Consider the following 25,095-nt stretch of genomic DNA (forward strand, 5'->3'; position numbering starts at 1 on the left):
TTTGAAAATATCTCAGTGTAAGACGAGGTTTGTGTTTCAGGTGATTAAATCTCGTACTGGGAAATAAAGGGCGAACGACTGTCCTGCTCGTGCCAGAAAGTGCTGCTTTGTCAGGTCATCTAAAAGTAAAATCTTGTCACAATTTCTTCCTTTCATGAGGAGGGGGGGAAATGTATCCAGGACTTTACTTGCCATTTAAGTATGCGTTTGATTGTCTTGTGTGAACAGGCCAGTGTTTCCAGCTCCAAACTTTAGGGAGGTTACAAAGTCGTGGCCTCAAAAGTTTTTCGCTTTACTCTGTTTGATATTAAATTGTTTAGAAAAAGAAAATATTTCTAAAATATGGCTTCCAAGAAGAGTACAAGCATATTTACATATTCAAATCGTAAATAACGCAGTAATTTCACTTTCGGTATTTTTTTGTCTCAAAAATCTAACACAGTAGAAGAGAAGCAAATGCTATTTAGTTTATGCTGTTAACTGGTTTTGTAAATACGAGCATCTTTTCAGTGCTTAAATTTCTGCTTATTCTCCTAACTAGAGTATATTTAGTAGTCTTGGGATTTCATTTTTAAAAGTGTGTTATTACATTACGTTGACAGAGCTGTTATATTAGCAGAAATTATAGAAGGAAAACCGTTCAGACCACTCAAATCTGTGTTCCTTGAGTCTGAATATCTAAGTCATTGCAAATGTCTGGTACTGTTTTATTCTGCCTAATAATACCAGGCAGAGTGCTTTCACAGATGTAAATACGGTCTAAGTCTTAGAGAAGCTTGCAGAGAAATGCTCGGTAAGCTGCTGAGCAGTTCGGCTCCTCTTTGGGTTGTGTTTCAGAATACCCCGTGTCCGAGCCTCCCAAATGAGGAATGATTGCTGTGAATTTACTTTGAAAGAAAGGGGAAAAGATACTGCACCTGAATTCACTTTTAACTCCCTGAATGCTGAACATACGAGTGATTTGAAGAAATTCTCTTAGTCCATCGTATAGCCAACTCGCCTTTTATTCTCTGTATTCGTCCTTTTCCACACGTGCATTGTCCTGCATCGCCAAGTTCTAGGTCAAGTATGTGTCTGTTTGGAATATCTGTAGAATTGAAACTTTTTGAAGAAATGATGAAAGCACTCTGGCCTTGTTTTAAATCAAGCTCTGAAAGCGGCTGAGGCCACCCTGAGAGCACAATGTTTAATTTCCATTTGACATCTGCCTTATATTTGCCACCGTAGACCGGTGTCTGTGTGGAAGGAGCTCTTACCGTTGATAAAAGTTTGGTATCTCTTTTGTCAGAGGTTGTCATTTCTGTTCTCTCAATCTGGACTGTCATTTTGTAAAATCTTTTGTCACTGGAGCTGAATGGAAAACCTGGAGCGTGCGAGAGATTAAAGATACGGGGAGGAGGATTCAGATGTGTAGAGCAATTCTGGTCGCTTGCCTCTTTGAGACAGATGGTGCCTAATCCCGACTTTCCTTACTCCAGTGTAAATACCGACCTGTCCCGCTGAAACCTCTGCTGAATACTGATGCAGCAGCAGAATCAGGCCTGGCTCATTTCTTTGCTTTTTGAGGCTGTGGGCTTCTCTTATGCAAAGCTCTCCTTTTACACTTCTGCTGGTAGATGCCCACCGAGTGATGTGATGCTGACCATAAACACACAGGTGTAAAGCCTGAACTTCAGTCTTTACTCCACACTCACACTTGTGGAAGCGAGATCAGAGTCTGACCTTCCTTGTCTAGCAACAAATACTTGAATTAGTTGATTTTTTTTTCTTTAGTTAGGTCTGGGTAGGGAAATACTGTCCTGTGCAAAGAACTGGGGTGGAATTTTGAGTGTCTGGACTTTCCAGAGTGTCAGTGGAAACTGTTGATATTTGAGATGTTAGATCTACCTGGGAGTAAAAGTAAGTTTATCCAGAGCAAAAGCAGCAACATTTGGCCCCACAAAAAAAAAAAAAAAAAGTGATTCGGGAGAAGTGTCTGGAGGACTGATACAGCCTTGGGGTGAAGGCTGAGAGACCTGTTTTGGGTTGAGGAGGAAAAGCTTGGCTATGTACTTAACTTTTAAAATGAATTTTATCTCCTTATTTATCAAGGTGACTTGTGTTTGTACTGCTTTTAATATAAAAAAAGGGTGTCTTTTTATTTTTGTCACAGGCCCATTCTATAATCTGATGTTGAAATGTTCTGTGGGCAGAGCATCAGCTCAAGACCCAGGCACCTTTTAACTTTTCCATGGGGGATTTGAATGTGAGTGAAACACAATCCTTATAGTTCTGCTCTACATAGAAATATTTTTTTTCCTATAGGAGTGCCTTGATGACTTCAGTGGGAATTCCTCGTAAACAAGAAGGGGAAAGGATCATCTGGAATCTTCTGAAGGCAGGAGTCAGGGCCAGAAGTCCCCTGAAAGACCTACGCGAGAAGAGAATCTCACCCGCTGCCTTGTCTCCAGAGACCCTGTCCTACACTGAGGTTCAGGTAAGGCTCAGGTTCCTACACTGAGGTTCAAGCTCCTCTCTGGTTGGACCTTCACTTAGGGGGTCCTTAGAAGTGCTTGCTCTTCTCACCCACATGCATTTTGTCAGTGAAATTTGGTAATGAATCGGGGCAGTTCTCGTACTCTGATGTGTTTGGTCACACATGGCCACAGCCCTGTGTGGCATTATGTGTTCAAGGGTATGGCAGGTTTATGTAGTCCAAACTGCCAGGAGAGCTGCCCTTGAGTAGTCATATCAGGAATAGCTGAACCACTGGATTACTAACCTTGTGCTAATTCCAAATCCATGTCCTGTTACCACCCGAGACGTATGTAGATAGAGCAATACCACTTCAATTCACTGATTAGAAAACCCACTGCACTTGCCAGCCTTTTGAGTTGTACAAGTCATTGCCATGAATTTTATGTTCCATTCTATCTTCAGGTAGACTTTGCATGTCATGGGCAGCATCTTCCTTAGGGAATGTCACAGTTTTCAATAAACTGGATTGTACTATTAGGTATTATTCAGTAGGAGCACTGTGATTTCAGTTTAGTAGGTAGAAAAATGGGATGGTTACACCCTATTGAAGGGGGAAGCTTCTAAAAAAGGACATGGAAGAACACTCTAACTTCCATTGGGAAAAGCCCGCTTGGAGGGACTCGTTTAGCCATGGAAAGCTGGGAGAGAAGCGTGGAGTGAAATCCTAGCCAATTATTCTACTAATGGGTAAGATTATGTTGGTTTCCAGTAAATCAGTTCAAATCTGTGGTTAACTATGTCTGTTGAAACAATTCTGAATACAGAGAGCGTAAGGGGACAGACCCTCATCAGGAGAAAACTGCCACAGTGTCCAATACCGGTTGGAGATCTGCTTCAACTGCAGGATGCAAGGCAGGTTGAGGTTCCTGTGTAAAACAGTCAGGGCCTCTGTCCTGCTTGCTCTGGTCTTCCCTGGGGTTGAGAGTTTTGTACTGGCAGATTTCGTTCTTCCTTATTCAAAACATGTGATGTGGTTTAACAAAAACAGGACTTTGAAAGCCGTTAGTCCGTTAGCACAAGAGAAATCTTTCATGTGACAATATTGGCAAGACAGGGAGAAGAGTTTTTTAATAATTGTTGCTTTCATTCTAACTCAGGGCAATTACTATATCTTGATGTTGTGTCAGAAGTGCCTCATATGTTCAAATATTTGTCTTAATTCAGATTTCCAAACATCATTTCAGTTTTGCAGGATATCACTTTGCCACAAGGTTATTTCAAAAGGAAAATTGTTTGTGGTATAGCTTCAATTTTATTTATATGCTTGAAATCTAGTCAACTGCTTACTCCCTCCATGGTGTGGAATTCCCACTTCTATTTACGTGAATAGATTTTTCTGAACTAAGGTAGTCATTGTGGAAATATTATGCCTGTGCTGAAAATCACGGACATTTATTTTGTTTCTTTGCATTGACTTTGACAAGATGGAGGACTTAGTCTGGGTGTGAGTTTTAGGTTTAAAAAGGGCAATGCACAGATTGTGCTTCTACCTGCCACTTGTTCCTTTGTTTTTTCAACATTTTTTGCCTATGGTTTGAGAAGGGACTGAGAAGGGACTGAAGTCTAATGGAAGATGCTTGTCACCTTATAGGTCCTGGTCTATTTCTTCTGTTGCTACAGAATGTGCAGCCATCTCTGGAAGGTTCAGAGACCTGTTCAAGCTCTTATCAGAGCAAAAATAAAACTCTGTAGTTTTCCTGTCCTTCACAAGTTTTCATTGTCTTGTGTAGCATTAGACCTGCATTAGATGGCCGATGGATAAGGGAATGAGATTTAGAGACTACATAACATGCTGTGTAGGGAGAAGATGTGATCAGCTGAGAGGACACTGGACACAAATGCAGTCTGGCTCCAAGTATCTAAGAAATGGGCCAGTATTAAGTTTAAATACTGAGAGTGCAATAAGTCAGTTGCAAGTCAGGTTGTTTCTACAGAGTTTACTTCAGGCTTTTTTTCTGCTTGTATCTTCCTCCATTCGGCTGATGATACCTGCCCATATATCCATCTCTGGTTCATAGTCCTGCTTATAGTGCATGGGAAATGCTCCCAGTCTTTCCCAAGTCATCACCTTTTCAACATGAAATTCCCCCCTAAAACCTCACTTCTTCAGTATTGACCACAAAAAATATTTTTTTCCTAATGTATCTGCATGTTTTGCAAGGCTCTAGATAGATTAGCTGGAAGTGGGCATATATCTAAACAACCTGCAACGGTATTTTCACTGTAAAAGTGGTTCTTCCCTCGTTCCCTCAACTTTCTTGTTTTGCTTGGTTTGTTGAGAAATAAGCCGATAAACTGCTTGAGTTAGGACATCGTGTCAAGCGATTTCATTTACTCTTGTTACACATTTTGAATTCTGTATAAATAATGGGTGAGTGGTAAAAGGAAAAAAAAAATCAAGTACAAGCTGCGGCTCAGAAAAATGCCCAGCTGTCATTAAAATTCAGCAACACTCAGTGAGCAATGGAAATCAAACAGTGCTGATGATTACCAGAGGAGGATTCTGTCTCGCTGTAAACAAGAAGGTGCATGAAGAGCTGTGTAAAGTCCTGAGTAACTTGGCTCGATCTCAAAGCCGACCATGCGTTGAGCAGGAGGTTGGGCTAGAGACCTCCTGAGGTCCCATCTGACCTGACCTATCCCATGAGGGATACAGGCGGCCTGTTGCTGGGAAATGGTGAGCATCCAAAGCTGGTAAGTCAGGGTAGTGGAAGGAGCAGGTTTCTGAAATGTGGCCTCTTAAAGAAGCAAGGACTATTTCCTCGTGTGCACTGAACGTGGATGTCTTCCACGTTCCCTGGTGTCATGTTACTGCTGTGCATGCTGATAGGGAAATCCCCCAGAACTGGCCTGGTCTCTGGTTTGAGACACCGATCCTAATACTTGCCAACTGCTGATGTGTGCTGGCATTGGGTCTGGACGGAGGATCCTCCCCAGCCATACCGACTGTGGGGAGGCCAAGTTGTGGAGGCTGCCCTTCGTTAGGCTCCGGGTTGGTGGTTGTGGTAGGTGGGTGACCAGGTGGTGCAATCGTGGGCTCTGTTCTGGGAGACAAGAGCTGTGGAGATATGTCAAGGCCAAGCCAACAAGGTCAGGGAACCTTGGGTGGGGTAATATGCCAGATGAATTTAATATTTTATTCTTTGGACAAAATTCTCATATCTGAAGGTTCTGAAACCTGCCTTGCGTGCAAATGTCACACTGCCCCTATCTGCTTATTTGATGAATATACATTTTTCTATTTATATATTTTGTATTTTATTAGGATTCTTTTTAGTTCTACACCTGTTCCCTGTTTGAATGATCAGGCAACATATTAACATCTGGTAAAACAAACAGTGTACCAAACATTAAATATGTTAGGATCTATCACAAATCCTATAGGACAAGATGTAGGTTCGTGGCTCCTCAAAAAAGTTACTTCTATCTTGCTCTTACATGATTTATTTTAGCCATACCTACTAAATTCCCAATAGCTGGAGCTGCAGAAGCTGCTTTCTGCCCGTACATCAGTGGCTGGTAGTACAACCACTTCCTTTCCATACAAAGTAGTGGCACTCCCATGCTGGTAGTCTCCATCGTGCTCCACATGACAAACCTGGTGATGGGGAGGAGGAAGGGGGTCACAGGAAGACTGGATGTGTCAGGTTGACTTTTTATTTTTGAGTTGTGATGGGCCCTATAACTCACATGGCTCAGTCTCTCGTTCACGATTGGCCTGTGCTTGTGGAGCAAAGCTTCTGGATTTAGCTTTCTGGGAGAATTCACCTGTATAAATCTGGCATTTATGATGAAAAGATGGGCTTTAGGAAATAGGTCTGGATCATGAAACGTTTCTGCATTGTAATAGCTGCACTTATACACAGTTGTACCTTTTTTTTTTAACACCTGAAGAAAGTGTCTGAAAGGAGGAATGAGGAAACGATTTACCAGTTTTTAGCAGTGGATTTGTTATCAGAGAGTGATAAAGACTAATGCCTTCATTTGAAGCAAAAAATCATCAGGAGTTTTTCAATAATACCTTTTTATATTAAAATCTATAGGAAGTTTATGTGCTAATTCCTGGGATGGATTTTCTGTTATGTCTTACAAAGAAAGGGAGAAATAATTCAGTTTTGGTAATCTTTTACTTTAAATAAAAAAGCAAACATTTACATCTCACTTCACCCATTTTAAGGTGGTAACAGAGCTTTGTATACTTTCCAGGATGGAGGTGACTGTTGTAGGTAAAGTGGGTAAAATTTTATAAAAGGAGGATTTGAATGGGGAGAGAGAGAACTGAAGAAATGCCAGCATTGGTTCAAAGGCAGAAATTAATCCGGTATATAGTTTAATTCACTAGTTCATCAAGTCATGCTGTGAGTGTTCATCAATTAAATATGCATGTAAAGCTAACACATCACGTAGTGCATACCCTCTGCCCTGAGTGCTCATGAGTGAGTTTTAATGTTTATGTTGGTTATGTATTGGTTGTAAGGTTGTATATTGGCCTGATAGTTTCAGTCATTAAGACAATGTGTCTGCTTTGAGGGCTCACATCCTTGGTTTGGAAGCCTTCTTCCAGAAGGAGCTAGCAAAATCTAAACCTTGGTAAGTGATCTTTTGGGCCATCTGCTGCTTACTTGTTCAAAAAGCTGCATTCATGAGTGGATCAGACAGGGGACTCGGTGACAAACCCTCATTGTTCTGAGGTTTAAAATAAACTTGTTGTGGCTAAAGATGACAGTGTTAGTTTCCCAGAATGCGTGTTGTCATTTCAGTGCAGTATGCTTTATCAACTGAGCTGTGATTAATTGCAGCAGGGCTGCTTATAACTTGAAACAGACATGAAATGCGAATCTTTCCCTTAATGTACAGATCATATGGGGGCAGGCTATGCGCACAACTAGTCTGTAATCCTACAGAAGATATTTCCGCATGCGTGTGGCTGTGCTCATGTGAATGGTCCAGCTTGAAGCTGCTGAAATTACACGAGTCGAGCTCTGTAAACACGTGTTTGTGTAACCCACTGGTATGTGTCTGATGTATGACCCGATTTACTGGCAACTTAGTAAGTGCTGCTGACCTGTGTCTTGCCCTTTCACGCACTTAAGCAGGCACACAGAAATCCTAGTCTGGCTGGCCTGTTGATCAGCCAGTCTCCCCCGGGACCAGATTTTCTGCCTCATGAACTGGATCTGGCCCCTGAACTCACCAGCTGGCTCTTCCACTCGGTGGGTATCTGTAGTGTACAGAGAACAAATGGCAGACAGGTCAGTTCGGATACTTGAGGCAGGACTGGCCTGGCTGATGCAGAGGCTAATTATGCCAGGTTAATGTGGCTTTATATTTTTGGGGAGCTGTGCCGGTATATAGGCATAATAGGTCTTTTGGAGTTAGCTCAGATATGTGACACGGTGCTGCTAGTGGAGACTTACCTGAATTCCCCTATCTCTAGGTTATGCTATAATTATTTGTGTGTTCTGTCCAACGTTAGAATCATCACAGTTAGTAGAAGGTCAGCTGTGATGCCCCAAGCCAGTCCCCACTGTTCAGAGAAGGGTACAGTGTGTTGGTCAGTGTGTATCGTGCGTCCCTTGAGTGCCCAAATCTCAAAGGAACCGGGTCTGTGTTGGCTCTCAGTCTTTGACCCCCCAGACCAGGCTGTACAGAATTGGTGGTTTGCCTTTGGAAGTCCTAACTGCAGTCCCAGGACAGCTGGACGAGGTAGTTATGACAACTACCAAGCTAAAAACTCCTGGGCTGCACATTTGTAGATAAAAAGCTTATGAACTATGAATATATTTTCATTTCTGTGACATTACAGGCTGACTGTAAGAAGAAGAGAGGTGACTCCAGATATTTTCATGAGCTAATCCACCATAAAGATGGGCATTGACTGATGCTACCTGATTTTACTACAAGAGAAATAGAAATAGTAAACCTGTTTCTCATCTCTCACTGCTTTGTTTCTCATTGTAACATCATTTCAATTCTGTGGCATTCTCCATTATGGGGTATAAAAAAAAGGATTAGATTGGTTGCAAAGGAATATATGGTATTATGGAAAGTGGATCACAGTGGCACCCCACCTCCCCGTCCAAATTCTATGAATGTTGTAGAGAACTGGAATATAATGAGAATCAAAGAGAGTGGAGATAATTGTACAAACTGGTATTTGTCTAAAACAGTAAGCTTAAAATTTCTGCTATTTCAACAAGCAAGAGTTTTATAATTGCATTCTTCACTGTGCTGTTACCGAGTCCTTCGCCTAAAAGGCAGTTCAGATTTTGCTCTTCGGTTTACATGGCTATGCTTGCCACAAGAGCTGTTGAACAAAACATAAGATGCTCAAGTTATGAAATCACCCAAAGTTACGAGTGTGATCTTGGAGTCTGCGGGACAGGTTTCAGTGCAGTCCAGAGTTTAGTGTGTTTGTTGGGAAATGATTCTGGCTTTAATAAAAGATCAACTGACACTGGCAAGAAGTGCAAACTAAATATAAGGAAAGGGAAAGTTACGTCAAGATCTTTGTAAGGTGCAATTTGCAAAGCCATGGTGTTTTGATGGGATTGCACAGTTTGTGGCAAAAAAATCAGCCCCATTACACAATAAGAGTGATTGGGCTGGATCCTCACCCAGCATGGGTGGTGAGGTCATGGCTGAACTCTGCTGGCAATCTGGTTTGTGGGGTGATTGAGGGAAATGACTCTGCTTCTATACGTGTCACTGCTGCTGGGCTGCTCTGGATAAAATAACAGCCGATGGGATTTAGAATCTTTTACACCAGTCAAACCTTGGTCAAATCTGGTGTGCCTAGTAACAGGCAATACTTCAGGAAAAAAATAAAATAAAATCCTTCTTCAAGAGTCTTAATTGAGGGGGGTTCCCTTCCTGGAAGCTGATTCAACAGCCAGCAGGCTGGTAGGAGGCTTTCAGGGAACTCCGATGGACTTTGGATCAAGCTTTTTTTCATGTGTGGATTATCCTGTATTTACAGTGGGGTTTTCTCCCCTCTAAACGAGAAGCTGCTGGCTGAAATCAGCCACCAAATGGCACGGTAGATAGACAAAAGTGAGTTCACTGTGATAATCTCGTTATTTTAAAACCCGCCGGACTCTTTGGACTAGTTCTCCGTGAACTGATGCTGCATTTTGCATCACTGTTAGTCAGGGAGCCTACTCCTGCTATGTCAGGGAAGTCATTGCCAGGTCAGCACCATTCATTAGCTTCTGCGTTTTCCTAGAGAGCTGAGCCACACTGCAGTTTAGTCCTCCAGACTATTCACAGGAAGAGATACAGGAATTCCTCAGCCTGCTCCCTGGGCTGGTCTGGTCCAGGCAGGAGGTGGCTAATTCACTTAGCACTTAACTGAAATTACGAAGGACTTTCTGATTTTGTTGTCAGAATAATCTCACTACAGATAATCCCCTGAGCTCAGAGATGGTGCTGGTTTGAGCAAAAGCCTGTGAGTACCATCCCTTCCTCCCCCTGTACAACGTCTTCTAGTGCTCTCCTGGTCCCCTTTGGCTCAGTAGTTTCCATGTTCTTCAGAATTAAGGACTAGACACAGTCCTTTATTTCCCTGTTACAGTAGCACTGGAGACAGATTAGAGCAGCCTCTTGAAAAGTCAGAGATGGAGGAGGAGCCCAAAAGCAGAATTTGCTCTTCATCAGCTTGCATCTCTTCTTTTTCTCTGATAAGCAGGACTTTAACTATAGCCATAACAGGAGATATGAACGCAACATTCATAATATGATTTATATTCTCATTATATTCCATATTAAAAAATGAGGATTTTGACAAAAGGCCTTAACTAATAGGTAATTATGCTATCTTGCAATCATCTTATAGTTTTAAATAGGATGCAAATGTACTCGTTATTCCTTTTCCATGATGTCAGTCTTGGTCCAGGACCTTTGCTCTCATTCCCAGGGCTCTGGGAGTAGAGATCTGGGTGTGGTAGCGCTGCAGTGGCTTTTCTCTGGGGCCATAGGCGAATCCCTGGAAGCAGCATTTTGCAAAAGAGGTTTAGGAACCTCCTTTGTTCTTAAAAAATAACATATGCTTTAGCTAAGAAGCTGGTTTTAATTACTGGAAGCTAATTCCCATTACTTTCAAAGACTTATTCTTTGTTGGTACTGAGTTTAGTAAGTTAACACTCATCCTTGCTTGTTACCTTCTGCATGTGTCCTAACAGACATCTTACGGGACTCCTGCTGGACCCAGTGACCGCTGCAGAGCATCCCGGAGGGGTGCTTTGAATTTTTTCCAACAACAACGACAAAAGTGGAGATTTTAAGGACAAAAAGTCACAAAAATTCCCCTGCACAATGCCTGGGAGGAGGGAAGGACCCCATGTGCCACTGGGACTGCTCGCTTTGCCTTGCTGGCCAGGTACCTCCAGCTGCAGGAGGTGGGAGGGACTGGGTGCAGGACTCCTGGAATAATATTTCCTCTGCTCAAAGGGCAGACAGACAGGGAGTAGATACTCAGTCTGATACGTGTCCAGGTCGTGTCTATTTGCACATATTAACCGGCTGTATTTGCTATGGTTGTTATTTTAGGTTGGTGCTGTCTTTATATATATAAAATGGTCATTTATAGCTAAATGGGAGGCACAACAGTATCTGTGGGAATGAGCAGATCCTGGATCCTGCCGAGTGATAGCAGCCTAACCATTTGTAGCCCTGACTCCTGCCACATGAAGTGCTCTTACCAGCACTCCTGCGCGTCTCACCCTTATTATATAGTGTATTAGTGGTGGTGGAATTGGGCCCACAATATTATGTCACAAAATAGAAAACACCCGACCCTGCACCAGCTGTAATAGCATAATAGGATAAGTGCGAGGGAGAAACAGCAGGACATAATAGGTACTCAGCTGCTTCAGAGATGGGGCATGTATATTTACCTAGACAGAAGAAAGCTGGAAAACTAGGGCAACATAAGAACAGAGTGACAGTGTAAGTGCTGCAGGAGGTGGTTGTGGGGGAATTGAAAATGCTGCAATATGGGATGTTATATAATAAATAATAACAATAATATCCCTGCTTCGTCCTGTTTGTCCTGAAATGCTTCACCCAGCTGCTTTACAGGGCTCAGAGTAGCGCTGGGGCCTCTTTGGTATTAGCCTTCCTAATTTCTTCCCTCCTCCTGCTGTATAAAAGCCTCTAAGCAGCATTTTGTGCTTTATGTCTGGAGTGCAGAGAGGCATTCATCCGCCTTCCTCTACCTGCAAGTCCCGAATTTCAGTTGCTCCTGGGACAGAGGAATGTGTGTGAATGATCGAGGCCAGCAATGCTTTGTGATATTTGAGAGTGGATGATGGGGAAAGGGGAAAGCAAAGGGGGTAAATCTCAATGCTTCCTGCCTTTTCCTCTCGACAGCAGCACTCCATCGCCCGCCCGCTGCCTCCCGCAGGAGGCTGCTGGCTGCAGGTTGTGGAAATCTGCTCTCTGTCGTCGGCTGCTCGGCTGGTAGCAGGCCTGTGCGTGGGGCTGTATGCTCCTTCAGGCCAAGACGTGACTTTCTGGCACGCTGTCACATAGTTAGGACGGATTTTCTGTGCCGTGCTTTGATGTGCACTCCTCTTTGCTCGTGGCTTTGCCGCTTATCTAAGTTAGCAATTTTACTTTTTGCTTCTTTGCTGACTTGGCCCGAGATCCTGCTATTTAAGTGGTGAGTCATTTTGACTTCCATAAAAATTTGCATCCTGTTCCCAGTGGCACTTAGGGACAGGTTAAATGAACCATTTAGACGATTGTGAGATGCCAGAGACAGCGATAACGTGTGCTGGGCTGTTGTTTTGTTACTCTTTGATTCAGATTATTTCTGTTCAGTTACTTTCTTAGATGTGGATTGCTGCTTTCTGCCCTGCCTCCCTTTCCTGTATTTCTGGGTTTGATTTGGTTAGGGTTCATTGGTGTATTTTGGATTGTGGTTTTCCCTACTGGGCTGTGCCATCTAACCTCCTACCCTCTCGCTCTGCTGGAGCCCAGAAAGTTTCTGGGAGCGATACTAGGCTCAAGTAGACTTACTTGTATTGTCTTAGTGGAATTTATAAAGGAAACGAACAATAAAATTCACATTATAGTTCCAGGAACAGTTGAACATGTCCAGAAAGATGCACATTACAGGCTTCAGTGACAGAAAAAGAGCTGTTAAAAATAGAAACCGAAACTTTTAAATACGTTGTTCTTTGTCATTTTTTCATCTGTATCAAAGTTTTTTGGAAGGAAAGTCTGGTTAAAAAGATCCAAAAATATGAAAATTAATAATTTTTAGAATTTTTAGAATGTTTCCAAGGGATATGTAATTGTTCCACAGCTTTGCGAGACTTAGTAAGGGAAAATCAATGTTAATTTTTTTCAATATATAGAAGTGGACTCATTGTGCTGAATTAAATGTGGTTGGAGAAGTTTCTACTGAGTGAGGACTGAGCTTCCTTCCCTGAGGGATACGATCTGAGCTTGAATCTAGAGGAAGGAAGGGATATTTGTTCTTGGCCTTAGCTCTGAGGCCATTAGTTGGGATACCTCCTGCCAATTCAGCATGTGAGTTTGAACCAAGTGATCCATGTGCAATGACGATGCAGCATCACCTGTGTGCCAAGCCTGCCATGGGAAAAGGACCTGTTGGAATCTTGGCTAGGGTAGGTTTGCTACTTTCTGGAGTTGTAGTTAACTTTGAGTAAAGGATTTGTTAAGAATTGGGTTAAACCATACAATAATTCTCACGGAAATGTAGGTTCTGCCTGCCCTATATTACCATGACACCAGGGTGTGTCCTAGTTCTGAGCGTTACCCTCTCGGCATCCCACATGGAATGCAGTTCCTGTCCTGCAAATGGGAAACTGAGGCACAGAGGGGCCGAGTGACCTGACCCAAAGCTAGGCAGAGTTTTAGGGACTTGAATGGGGACTCTTTCAAAGTTTAGGCTCAGACCTTCCCCATGGCACAGTTGTGTCTGCTTTCGGCATCCGTATAGCCAGCTGCTTTGGGTGGGCATGTATTTCTTGTATGCATCTGTGTGATGTGCACGTACCAAAGCACAGACAGCATTTAGGAGCTGGAATGTAGTTTGATGGTGAGGGGGTGGTTTGGAAGCGGGGTTTGTTATTAAACAGCCTCTTTGCGTGGGTAACACGTGTCTCTCTAAAAAGCCGGTGCCTCCCGTTTTAGGCCTCTAAAAAAAGACAGATAACAAACATCCCCATTCAGACATTTTACTGTGGCGATGGGAACCTCAGACCCCCAGTGCCTCCGTGTCACAAGGACTGCAATCAGATTTCAGCCTGCCGTGTGCGCAGCGCAGGGCCCGTTTTAACTGCATTTGCGCTGATTTGCTTCAAGTAGAAGACACCGGGTTATTTAGCATTATTGATTCCTCTTGACTTATTGGGCGCATTAGTTGCCGTTGACCCTGGCATCTTGCTGGAGCAGACTGGCGCGCCATGTGACACCGCCTGGCTTTGTCCTTGCTCTGAGTCAATTCCTGGTTTGCTCAGCAGATGTCTTTTGTTCTTGACAAAGATTGCTCATCCGATTGTTCGGGGGTTAGCGGGTGTGCCCCCTCCGGTCCCCGGTCCCCCTGCCCGTGCTGCGGCTGCTGGGAGCCAGCGGGAGCCCCCCTCGCCTCGGCTTTCTCCCCCTGCTCCCCAGGGCTCTGCCTGGATGATTTCTGAAACTGGCTTCTTGTGAAAGTAAGACAGTGAAAATAGGTTTGGGTAGGGTTTTTTGGGGGGAAGCACCTGGGCTTCACCTTGAATGAATCAGCATCCATCCCTCCTTGGTTCTCATTTGCATCAGCACAGAACCTGGCCCGCGATGCCTAAAGAGCTGCATTGCCCTGCTAGAAGAGGTGGGGAAGGAGTTAAGGACTATGACAGGGATTTGCAAGGAGCCTACAGGATCTGGGGGCCTGATCCACTCCTCTCTTATGCCAGGGTCCCCTAGATGAAGCGTTCCTGCTCTTCAAATCAAAAAGGGTACTTTCCTGTAAACCAATATGAAAACCCTCTCCGTCAGTACAACTGCGATTCCTCGGGTGCCTTTAGGACATGGGAGTACCTTGAAGCTCATGAACCTGCAGCCTGGAGGAGGAAAAGCTGACAAATTCTTTGTTGCTGGTGGCTTCTCACAGAGTCTCAGGGTTTTCCTCGGGTAGCAGCTGCTTGTGGGCTACGAGAGGTCTGGGCCAGCCCAGGGACAGGGCTCTGCCCCACTTCAGGGAGTACTGCTAACGTTTCTGCTCAGTGCCTTTCATGTGCTGAATTGCTTTTCTCTCCAAGAGATGAAGAAAAAGATCAATGTCTGATTTCTGCCTCAGCTTACTGTAGCCAGGCCCTGCTTCTCAGCATTGTGCTTCTTCCTTGCAGCTTTGTGCACGGCACCTGAAGCAGGTCCATAAAGCTGCTCAGAGGCCCGTTATTTTTCATAACCATTCCTTTTTCTTCCGTTATTACTTTGTCTCGGGAACTAAACATTTCTAATTTTATTGAATTTAGCACGCTTTAATTTAAGACCACTCTATTTCGACTGACCCCACAATAAATTGCGATGTTATCACCTTACCCCACTGACTGCAGCTTTGTTCCCGTGGCACAGGGACTCCTGGAAAAGAGGGCTTTTTTCTTACTGGTTCTGCCAGCGGGAGTTAGAAGGGGAAAGGGCAAGATTAAATTTATATATATAAAAAATCTGTTAAAGGAAAACTGATTCTGGTGGTAAACTCACCTCTTGGTCAGTCCTGTATGTGATCCCCCTCTTCTGGTAGCCGGCGGAATTGGCCACGGAGGGAAGTGTTGCAGGCTAGCGCAGACAATGGGACTTTGGCAAAGCTGCTTGCAGTGGTATCCTTTTCATCATCCTGCTGAAAGACCTTTTTGGCATCATACAGCAGGCTGTAATTGTGCTGGGTATCAGATTGGCCCCCATAACCTGTTTGCTGTTGTAAATTTGCAGCTGTGCAAGGGAGCCCCGCTGGAGCAGCGTGCGGCCGGGTGCAGCTCAGCTCTGCTCGGTGGGGCTCTGTTTTTGGTGTGTCTTGCAGGGCTGACAGTGAGGGAGACTGGTTCTCCCCTGTCTGGCACCTGGCGGTGGCGGCATTTGTGCCTACGAGAAGTTGAGGCGTGAAACGCCGCCATTCTGCTTCCGTGGTGCTTCGAGTCTTGTTTGTCTAGGTAAAAATCAGAGCATCCTTCGGAGGGTCGTGCAAAGCACCACCAGCCAGCAGGCAAAAAGAATGCAGATCAGGTGCCTGACCCGTCTGGCGTGGCTGGTGTCATTAGCTAACAGCAAATCCATCACGGTACGTGGAGGGGAGAAGACGAAATGGGAGCTGAGGATTGAAACTTCTGGGCTGGGAGTACTGCAGTGTTTTTCTGGGTGTAGGTACAGAGATTTTGTTTGGCTCAAAGCAGAGGTAGAGGCAAGCAGCCAACGTTATATCCATATCTGAGCTTCATCTTCCAGAAACTGAATCTAATCATAAAGGTCATTGAGCTAAAGACATGTTCCTGACTAATTGTCTAATATCTGCCATCTTGCTCTGTCATATTCCTCTTTCTTTTGCAGCAGTAATCACATTGGAGTTCATAACCTCTACCCAGACGTTTTAAAGGAGGCAGGAAAATATTCTGGGGAAGGTATTGAATTACAAACTGGCTTTAAATTGAGAGGGAGCTGAAGGCGAAGAGAGAGCTTGTAATGCCCCCCAGCTTAAGGCAGCAGCATTCCCTTACTGCCATCCATCCTTGCCAGGGAGAGCGATGAGGTGAACAGTTTTCTCTCCCTTTTCCTTCCTCCTGGGCTCCCTTCACTGCAATTTCTGGCTGCATGTGGCCAAAGGGCTTGAACATGGACATGAGACCCACTGTAGTGTACAAGAGGAGCTGGAGAATCTTCCTGGAGCTCAGATTCTCCTGGAATAGGAAAATATCCTCGTTTCCTAGGGCCTCTCCCATCCTGACCCTGAAACAGAGCCCTGCCATGGAAGAAGGTTTCTTCTGGCCCCTGCTGCACGTGGAAGTGTCAGACACGTTAGTTTCACGGATCTGTCAGCTGGGGGAGGTGTGTGTTGTCCTTACTGGAGTGGGAGCGAATTCCTGGGGGGGCGTCAATGCCAAAGCATCCAGACCATGGCAAGGTGACTTTGTGCTGTGTCCAAGAGTCCTCTTGGCCTTGGGTAGAGGGAGGTGACGAGGGGATATGGGTTAAGTGGTTTGGGCTCGGGGTCTCGGTTTTGTTGCTGGCGATGCTGTGGGTTTTATGTCCCCTCACCTCCCTGTTCCTCTGCATTTCCTCTCGCGGTGCCTCGCAATCTAAATATCGAAGTCCGTGTGGCGTAACGGGGCCTCCGTGCCAAACAGCGCCCCTGGGAAATGCCACAGTGCCAGTAACACCGGGGTGACCCTCCAGATCGAACCTGCTGGGCTTAAATCAGGTGCCCTCTTCCCTCCTGGGGGAGCACCGCGGAAAGGGCCGAGGGCTGCAAACTGCAGGGGGACTGCAGGGGTTGCCTGACTGAAACCCTGGGCTTTGCCGTAATGGATCCATCTCCCTTCCTGCTAGAAAGTTTCCGAAGAGTAATAAATTCACTCTAGGTCTGCGCTGAATGCAAAATTGATCAGACTGCAGGAGCCACGGGGAATCAATTCAGGGTGTGTGTGTGTGTGCCGGCGCGTGCGCTGTCGGCAGCACAGCCCGTGTGCGCTGCATGCACATTCGCTCCCTTTCTCTGCCTCCTTCTGCACCGGCCTGCGGATGCCACAGAAAATTGATTTTTTTTTTTTTTTTTTTTTTTTTTTTATGAAATAAAGGTGAACCATGGCATTAGGCAATTGTGAGCCATCTGTCTTGTCAGGACGCTTGTCGGAGGGAAAGCGCACAGGGTGGTTACACAGAATTATTCATTAAGGAAGAGCCACGTAGGTTTCAGCCAGAAACACATCCTTCTGTGAGAGGGAATTATTCTTTTTTTTTTTTTTTTTTTCCCACAAAAGCCCTCAGTAAGCACAGGTTCTCTCCCCTTTGCAGAAAAGCCAGCACAAACAGAAGCTCCAGCTGCACGGGAGTTTTCTTGCCTTGCCACCCAGGAGTCAGATCCTGCCAAGGTGCTGAATCAGTCCTGAGGAAGCTGAGCACCTGCAGCATCCCCCGTGCACAGGGAGAATTGCAGCATCCTAGGAACACTGGGATGAACTGAGATATATCTTTTAAAAGGAACTGATCCAGTAATGTAGTGAACAAAGCAAGGCAAGGGATGCTGAGCTGTGATGATGCTGAGCCACTTTCAGGGGGTTCCCAAGGAGGCTGGCAGCCGGGTGGGTTCCTTACCTTGGGAAGGGGTTGGGGACATGAGGGCATCCAGAAAAGTAGGGGCAGAGCGAAGGTGGGTCTGGTAACCTCAGCAGCATGTTTGTGTGCTCTTCAGCACTCTGCTATTTCTGTTCCTTTTTGATTTTAACCTGACTCCGTTGTTGGTTTTTGGTTTTCTTTTCATACGTTTTGCTGCAATCTACAGCCAGGTTCTCAGCTGTTGCCACAGCAAAGGGCATTTCAGGATTGCTCCGTGTACACAAACTGCTGTAAAGCAAAAAGAAAGAGATTGCATTATGCTCCTCCTTCGTTTCATGAATATTCACCATACTCAGAAGAAATCACAAAGTTTATGGGAGAGATTCGACTCCCAGCCTGCAAACTGTGCTCTCTGGCTATCCGGGAGGCAGGCTGCATCTTCCTTTTATTATTTCAATATTGTATCATGCTGAAGAGCCTCTGTTTTCAGATCATGTCAGAGATTACAAAGCCCCGCAACCCTCTTCTGTCCCCGAAGAATCAATCAACCTAAACTAATACTTTAATGACTCCTTTTCCTACCAAGGAAACAAATTCAGGCACACACACACACGAACAAAAAAAAAAAAATTAAAGAAGCGAGGGGCTGAGGAGGACCTCGTCTGGTCAATGAAAGAAAGAGACGGATGTCTGGTGCCATGGCAATGGAACAGGGATTACTTTGCACTGGAAAATAGGTTCCTTTTTTTTTTTTCTATTCCAGTGTTTTTTCTCAGGCAGCTAAGAGTTGTCACTGAGTCTGAGAGGCCCATTTAGAGGAAAACGAGCCTCCGAGCAGAATTGAATGCTTGCTTTCACCGGCTGCTGCTTGAACAGTCTGCTTTGCTTTTCGGGCAAGTCGGGATGCAAACACCCATATTTGTTTAGAGCACTTTCACAATCGCAATGTGTGTGTGTCTGTGGCTATATGTACCTATATAAAGTATGGGTAGCTGGATACAGACCTGGGCTACTCCGGACAGGCACTAGTTAGAAAACTGCACAAACATCGTAAAAAAATACCTATCGTGGCCAGGTATATCGTATATGATTCGGTGCGCATTTAGCATTTCACTGCTACGATTGTTGGGTCTGTTTTGGGGAGTATTTAGCATTTTGTTACCATTAGATTTCTAGTGGGATTAATTAATTCAGTTCAACGCTGGTCAAAGCATTTTCTGACAAACGGTATTTTTGGTGGAAAATGCTGGTTTATGGGGAGTTTTCAGATGAAGCGGTTTGGTTTTGTGCTGCTCCCCTTCTGCTCCCAATTCTGCATGTTTTTTTGGAAGCGAGTCGCAAAGTTTCAAACTGCAGAAAATATTTTGGTCAAGACAATGTTGTTTTGAAAATTGGTCTTATTACTGTAAACATTTTACAAAGAAATTGGCCAATGGAAACATACCAAAGTGACACTATTTTCAGGAGATTTTTTTTTTTTTAACTGCATTTTGAATTTTGGAACTTTTCAGAGGTTTTGGCTTTTCTGTCGCTTTTTGGGGTGAAGGAAAGGCTGGTTTGCAGACATGTTTCCTGCCCAGACGTGAAGGAGTTCTCTGGCCTGACCTGTTTCTTATTGAGTCCAGCTTTCAGACGTGGGGGCACTAAGTCGAGCATTTACGGCAGGTAAAATGAAGTCCAAGAGCTCTGAGGGACTTTTCTGAGCAGTCCAAAGGATCCCCAGGGATCCCAGCTTGGAGCTCTGCAGCACCAGAGGTCCCTGCAGCAGCTCTCCCCTCCACTAAACTTCCCTGTTTTGCCATCCCAGAGGACAAGAGAGCATTTCTCCCTACTGTACATGGCAGATACAACCCAGAAGTTAATTGCCTGTAATGCATGGCCCCAGTTCTTCAATTCTTTGGGCCATCCTGGCCATGGCTTTGTGAGGAGCTGGGTTGGTGTCTGCCGTCCGAAGGACGAGGCAGCTTTGGGTCATTTGGGCACTCATGACAGCACAGGTTGCAAAATATTTGCTTCCTGCTGATGTTCCGAGATGTTGTTGCTTTTCACTGAAATATAATTGCCTTCCCCTACGAGCCAGAATACGGTTTTAAAGTATGTTAATCGTATTCCGTACATGCCCTGCATTTAGCATAGCAGGGCCAGATTAATGCCTTTGTGGTGCTGCTGGCACGTTTTCTGCTCTCCGTCCTTTCTGGGCTGAGTTGCTGCTACAAGCTGTGTTGTGGTGAACGGTGTGTGTACGTAGCCTCTCCTGTCGGGAATGAGAAACAGCTCCTCTTTGATCTTCCCTCATTTGCTAAAAAGTAACCCAAAATAATCCCTTTTATTATATTGGGGGTAGGTGGTGAAGGGCACCAGGATTCGAGAAATGTGCCCCTCCTTCTCGGCGATTGCTAACTGTGAAACAGAAAGTCTCTGGCCAGGTAAAAAATTTGAGTTGTCATAGCAACAGCAGGATGGCTATTTATTTTTGGATTTCCATTTTCACTGATTTATTTAACACATTGACAATCCATTTATAATGAAGAGGAATTCAAGAGGGTTTTTGTTTTTTGGCTAGGTTTATACTAATCCAAGGTTGGGTTACTTTTCTTTGCAGAAAATAAGCAAAGATGAAAGAGGTAAATAAAAAAGAAACCTTGTGGCTTTCGGGGGCTGCTCTCGTAGACAAATACGGGTGCTGAGCGGAGCACAAGAGAGTGAAAACATGACTTATTTGTGTATTTGATGTCTTCTAGATGAACCTTAGTGTTGTAAAATAGAGCAGAGATTTAAGTCCCATGCAGGTGTGGGGCACAAGAGCATTGGATGCTCCCCACACCTGCCTTTGGTTGTGTGCACACGCCTGATGCCAAGTAGGGCACATCAGAGGCATTACAAGAGACTGCTACGGCTCCATCTCCTTGTAGAGTCCAGGAGTGTCTGAAAGGTTTTGTGCAGTGACTTCAGCCATCTCTGGAGACAGCTTTGAGTCAAAACAAGGAGGTAACCACAAGATTTGTGGTGCCCGGGAATTTTCATAGCTGAACACCAAGTTCATCGAAGCTTTTTCACAGCAGTGAAATGCAACAACAACAAAAAAACAATAACCCAACCCCAAACCCAAGAAATGCCTATCAGGTATACCTTCTTCCCTTGAAATTTCATTGCAAAGTACGCCTCTGAATGACATCAAATTTTAACAGCCACACAAATAAAGCTTGAAAGTTTGGTGACTTTTGAAAGCATCGGGAAATTGGGAAGTTTGAGGCAGGTTTTGCAAAAGTGAGCAGTGAAATCAGAGTGGAATAGCAGAGCAAAAGCAAGCCCAGCAGATTTCTGTCTGCGGAAAGTGTCTGCAGGCACACAGCTGAAGCCAATTTCTGCATGGTTTTCCTGCAGCCTGTCTTTCTGCAATTGCTCTGCAGATTGGTTCCTCTCCGGGGTTTGTTTTCTGTGATGGATTTGGGTGACTAAGATTGATGGCTATAGAAGAACTAGTACTGATGACACATTTGTAAGGCTCAATAAAAATTGTGAGCCTGGCAGGTACCAGGGAAGTCTTCAATCATTTTCTTTTATTATTGCTATTTGTGGCCTGGCTCTGGACTATTTTCAAGACAAGTGCGACAGGTGGCCAGCAGTTGACCAAAGTGTTGCACTTTCAGTTAGATCTTTTAATTTGTGGAGAATGGGTTTGTTTTTGGGCCAGTCACTTCAGGGAAAGGTGAGCTCTGCCCTGTCTGTTAAATAAAATCCATCTTTGTTTCTGGATCTGCTCCTGAGCTTGCAGAGAGCAGAGTAGTGTCCATCGGAGTCACTGGAGCTTCCCCCATTTATCCTAGCGAAGGGTTCAGCTTGCAAATTGTCTTCGGGGCTGCGAGTTGGGGGAAGGGTGGGAAAACCCAAGAAATCAACTTCCAGACATAAATACAATATGGACAAGTCATAAACATTATTAAAGCAAGTCTATCCCTGCAGGGCAGGTTTTTCTTCATAATGCTTTCCTGATTACGCTTCCGCAAAGCTGGGGAAGTGAATAGTGGGCTGATTATCCATGGACCATGATCTACATCAGTGTAGAACTGCTTCCATTGTATGTGAGAAGAGAACTTTTGCATATTTACTGGAAGGGAATAGCCATCCTGCTTCTTATTCCATCCTCAGATTCACAGTGGGCCTGATCCAAAACACAGCGATGTCAATGACATTCTTTGTTTGGGCTCTTCTTATGTTCCGCATTACCATTGCAAAACCTGCCCTGTTTATCATCTTAAATATACATGCCATAAGTAGGCCTAGTATTGACGCAGTGTGTGATCAACCCCCCAAATGATTTATCAAACGCTTTGGAATCAGGTAGATGAATGGGTGGGCAACTGGCGACTATTTCTGTGCAAAGGTCCAATGCAATGGTGAAAAAAACACACAACCCAAACCAAAAATGTCTGACTGACATATTAACATAATTCTCTGTTAAAAGAAAAAAGACAAAAGCACTCTTGAGAGAAATCCTAGTCATTTTACATAATGTTTTCCTGTATCTAGACTCCAGTCAACTTGCTCATCTTAGTACCACTGACGTGGTTAGGATTCCATGTAGAGCGTGGCACTGCTTGATGTGTGAATCTGAAGCTGATCCTTGGTCAACAGACAGAAAGAATCAAACTTTGTGTAAAGATTTGTGTTGGCAAGTGTATCACATAAAAAGCCAATTATGCTCGATATGGTCAGAGTAGAAGAGAATTTTTAAGCAAGTGCACAAGGTGCATTAGTTTCTTTTCCCAATGATCAGATGACAGAGTTTTTCCCAACATCTTAATTAGCATTCATTTACAAAGTATTAAACAATTTTTTCTTTTAAACATAAAGATCAGTGCTAGGAGCTATACATTCTGAAATATAATTGCAGCGTGTAATTCTGGTGCTGCAACAATTTATACTGAAATATTGATGGATATGTTCCAACCTTCTTTTTTTTTTTCCCCTACAACAATATTTCATAATCTTTTAAATATCTCTCTCCCATAAACTTCAGTACTAAGTCCTCCTATGCAATATAAGTTTAATGCATCTGGGTACTGCTTACCAAATGAAGGATTTCAGGCAGATTTCTGTTTTTAGGAATAAAAGGAGTGGTTAACATAAAATAGTGTAAGTATGAATTTATGAGGGATGTGCCATGACATAAGATTCTCAGAAAGTTAAGGGCTCCACTTTAATATTAGAAATCCAAAGTATCTTTTCTGATTATCATTCCCATAACTAAGGATGAAAAACTTTCATTTTCAAATAGAGATTTAATGCTAAGTGACACTTCGCATAATCTCCTTAGGAGTCACTCTGCAGTCTTGCTGTGTGTGCTGCGGTTCTAGCGTTGGCCCAAGACTTGTGTAACGAGATCAAAATTCAAAGTGGTTATACCCAACACAAAGGGAATATCTGAGGGAAGGATGCCCAACTCCTAAACAGTGGTTGAAACAACAGTCAGTTTGAGTGGTTTGCATATTTGCCCTGAAAATAGAACTTTGATAAAGCAAATAAGAGTCATCAGTGGTCAAGATTTGGTCAATTTATAGAAATTGCGCAGAAAGCTCTTGGGTGTGCTGGAGGAGGAAACTGTTGGAAGACTCCAGCTGTTGGGTTAATTGGCACTGAAAGGTTTTGGGGTTACCTTTAACACTGCCATTGCTTCCTGCTCTATGAACGGAATGGAAACTATAAAGACCTGTGAAATCTAGTAAACATTCCTTGAATTTGCTTCAGTGTTGGTGAGTTATGTATTTACAGTGCAATTTCTGGTGATCTGAGTGCATTATTCCACCACCTATTTAGTATGTCATTCTCTGGTGCTTTTCTGCTTACCTGCAGAATTGCCTTTCCTACCTTTGTCTGACATCCCTCTCTTTCTTTTGGTACATCTTTATTGCTTTACATCCGCTGTTTTTACATCCCGTCCCGTCTGTTGAAGAATTAAGCAGAACTTGTACAGGCAGCAGTTCTGAACCCTGCTGGTTCACCCCAGCTGTCCTGGAAAGTCCCCTGTGCTGACAATGAGACATAGATCAGCCTTTCTTCCCGTTCAGCCCTTGGCTTCTTTGGGAAGGCCACTAAGATGGATGCTTGCTGTGATAATGGTGCTGACATTTGCCCACCAGGAATTGGAGTGAGCCCATCATTTCATGTCCTATAGGTCTCCAGTAACAATCAGACGCTAATGAGTGCCAGGCCATTAGAGGCCTGGCGTGCTCTCCAGCGAGTGTCCCCAGCTCGGTGTCCTCAGCCCATTATCCATTGTATCTGCTAGGTATTGCCACAGTTTGCGCCGTCAGCAGAGATGTTGCACAACCAGCCAGTGACCACCCAGGGCTATTCTGTTTAGGCTGGGTGCCATCAGTTCTGGGCAAGCGTACAGATCATGTCTCGGGCTGTGCCAGACACTCTGTGGTTCGTATTCTGCCTGTGAGCCTGGCTGAACAAAAAAGGCTACATATATATATGTATGTACCAGTTATGTTCATGGTACATACAATCTGACACCCCGGAGATGGTCTTTGGGGATTAATGAGGCACCCAGTGCCGTACAGCATGGTTTGGCAACTGGGAGGGCTGGTGAATCCCCTGCCTGTCTTTCTTCTGCAAGTCTTTGAGTTTCTTTTCTGGCGCATACATGCAATGAAGTATGAGATGCAAATACTGCCAAAGCTTCTCGTAGAATAGATGACATTTATATTGTTATGCAGTTTGCTGATCTAAACATACCATTGCCTTGACTTGATAGCCCAGGGCAAGTGCTAATCAGCTTCTTTCATGGGCACCATGCCATCGGAAAGGGTGAACACAAATAGAGACAGTATGTGCATCATCTAGGAGCCTTGCAAGAACACGATTCCCAGCTGAGAGTATCCAAACGTGTCTGTCTCCTGAGCTTGCATGTTGGCATGTAAAAGCTAAGTGACAGCGTTAAATATAATGTATTTGGAATAAATCAGGGTTATATTCCTCTGTTGCTTCAAGCTAGTTTTCGTTATGTAGGTCACCTTCGTCAGCTGATGGAAATCGGCACAGCCATGCTGAAGGCTCAAGGATTTTGGAGTTTGTGGATTTTGATGTAGTGAGCATCCGACCCCGTATGACTGCATGCTTGACCCGCATGGTGCTCTGCATATAGGTAGAAAGAAGGAGCCTAAGCAGAGCTTTCCTTCTTATTTTCCCCTCTTGGGCATCATCAAAGGCTGCTTGGTCTAAAGGGTAGCACAGGATGAGTTTGGGCTCCTGTAGTGTATTCATAGCTATTTCTAATACTGGGGAAACAAG

The 25,095-nt window shown here is 44.3% G+C and overlaps 1 long non-coding RNA gene across 1 annotated transcript in view; it reads left to right on the top strand.

The window, feature by feature from the left end:
• Positions 1-25,095, top strand: part of LOC126913557 (uncharacterized) — a 66,577-nt gene that overhangs the window by 39,087 nt on the left and 2,395 nt on the right. The window contains exon 3 of the long non-coding RNA XR_007709109.1: positions 2,305-2,476. This is a non-coding gene — a long non-coding RNA (uncharacterized LOC126913557). The remainder of the gene's footprint in view (positions 1-2,304; positions 2,477-25,095) is intronic.

This window comes from Cygnus atratus, chromosome 22 (genome assembly GCF_013377495.2).
Source record: "Cygnus atratus isolate AKBS03 ecotype Queensland, Australia chromosome 22, CAtr_DNAZoo_HiC_assembly, whole genome shotgun sequence".
Lineage (NCBI taxonomy): Eukaryota > Metazoa > Chordata > Aves > Anseriformes > Anatidae > Cygnus > Cygnus atratus.